Raw genomic sequence first — 2,240 nt, 5'->3', positions numbered from 1 at the left:
GATAGATAAAGCCTAAAACTGTGAACTACAGTCTCTGATTACTTCGTCTCCCCACCCAAGGCAGGTTTTCCTCTATAAGAATCTCTAGCCTCTCTTGGCTAATGGTCTCCCTTAAGGAGCAATCTCCCTTGGGAGCCCCTTTTCCCTGAGGGGGCTGTTTCTCTTAAGGAGCTGCCCCCCCCAAGCTGGGGTCTCCCTTAAGTGGCAGAGGAGTCTGGTTGGTGTGTTGTGTTACCCACAATAAACTCCTTTACTTGATCTGGAGACAGCCTGAGTGAATACTTTCGAGATGACCCTAACATTTTGGGGTGCCCCTGAACCTTAACAACAGTATACCCTTGTTCACCAGTGGTGTAAGAATAAAATGCACATGCCTTAATGTGCATTTTAATAATGCTAGGCCTTTGTGGCATCTGATTTGGCTATTCTTGAGCTCTTTTCACTTATTTTTTATGACTTTGGATACATTTAAAAGAATTGTTTGCCAACTAAAAGAAACCCAGATAAATGAGGCATTATTGTGGTCTGGTCTACCATATACACATTTTGGTTTTGGTATAGATCATTGTAATTGCTACTGACTTGTTTCTTGTTTAGCAAAACCTTGTTAACTCTGCTTTGTATGTTCCTAGTTAGTGGTACTAACACAAAAATATACTTAATGCAAGTGCTCTTTAGTGAATTGGCTCCTTTGATATAGAAAATTTTTCTTACATTTAGAGCTATCCAAAAGGGAAATAGATTACCTTGGAAAGGAGTGTATTGCTCTTCACTTGAGATATTTGAGCAAAGACTGGATTACCATTTGTCAGGTATATTTTAGAGCATTCTTTTTGGGATATGGGTTGGACATAAAGTCTATTCTAACTGAGATTCTGTGATTGTGTTAGAGATCAACTGATTGTGTGATAGGCACCTTGAATACAGTGGAGACAAAATTTTATTTGATAATACTGTTTATTGTCCAATGACTGAATGTTCACTTAAGAATGATACAAAGCGTCAGAGACATGCACAGACTGCTTGTCATTTTTCAACAACTTTCATGTGTTCCCAGCACAAGAAGGTTTCAGACTTCATATTCCAGCAAAAACATATTGCCCCAAAAAGATCCAAACAAAACAAAACAAAAACCCCCAAAGCTTTAAATTATGGCAGCCATTTAGATATTTCTTAATACTTATAAGCAAAGATTTGAAAATAACTATAATGTAAACTTTCTTTAAAAATATTTTGAGTTGCTTGCACAAAGAAGAGCATGGAGGAAGGGTAGAAAGAACAGTGCTTAGATTGTGTAACATATAAATTAAAGCAATGCCAAATGAAGATCCTTCATAAACAATATATACACACATATATATGTATGTATGTATGTATATATGTGGTAATATTTATTGTAAAGCTACTGGAAGGGCTCCTTATCTCACTTTCAACTGGAGTTTTTTTTCTTTCCTATTAAGAAAGGAAAGAAGACTAACTAGCAAGGAATAAAAAATATATATATATTTATTTATATATAGCCTGTCCCCCCAAGACAACTTTCTCAAAGACCTGTTGACTTTGCAGGCATTTGAACAAGAAGGTATAAAAAGAGGGGAAAGGAAAGAAGCAAAGGCAATTAAACAGCTAAAGAAAAGGTCCAGAGGAATCTATCTTCATAGGCTAACTTGACACTCTTTCCACTCTGTGTCAAATGCTTCCATTATATAAACCTTTTAAAAGAAAGTGCAATTCTAACACCTAACAACGGGGTTGGAGGTGGTTAGGAGGTGGAAACACAGCACAGTAAAGATATAACCGTGGCCCAAACAACCAGAAACATTAAAAGGAAAGGGGAAATCAGAGAAAGAAGTAAATGTCACATGTTGCATATGATTTCATCACAAAGTAAGCAAATGGGGAATGTTACATTGGCTTGACTAGAGTGAAATCACTTCCATTGGTCCAATATGACATCTTGAAAATCTTCTACTGACATAGAGCATGAAAATGTCCCCAAAGCAGGTCTGCAGAGGATTATTTCTGGATGTTCTCTTAATAATTTGCCCTAAAAAGGTAAATTATCAAGGCCTATGCTGACTGGATCCCAGGCAAAAGAGGCTCCATGCCACTCAGGGGTCACTAATTGTTTTGGAGTCACTGCAGAATAGGCTCAAATGATGACAGTTTGGTGAAGTAGTTTCACAGAAGAAAGATCACTCATAGGCTGCCAGATTTTAGTTTAATTACAATTTGTGTGT

Source organism: Vombatus ursinus, unplaced genomic scaffold, assembly GCF_900497805.2.
Source record: "Vombatus ursinus unplaced genomic scaffold, bare-nosed wombat genome assembly UNPS02008996.1, whole genome shotgun sequence".
NCBI classification, from domain to species: domain Eukaryota; kingdom Metazoa; phylum Chordata; class Mammalia; order Diprotodontia; family Vombatidae; genus Vombatus; species Vombatus ursinus.
The sequence above is the reverse complement of the archived record's forward strand: the minus strand, read 5'-3'. Positions refer to the sequence as shown.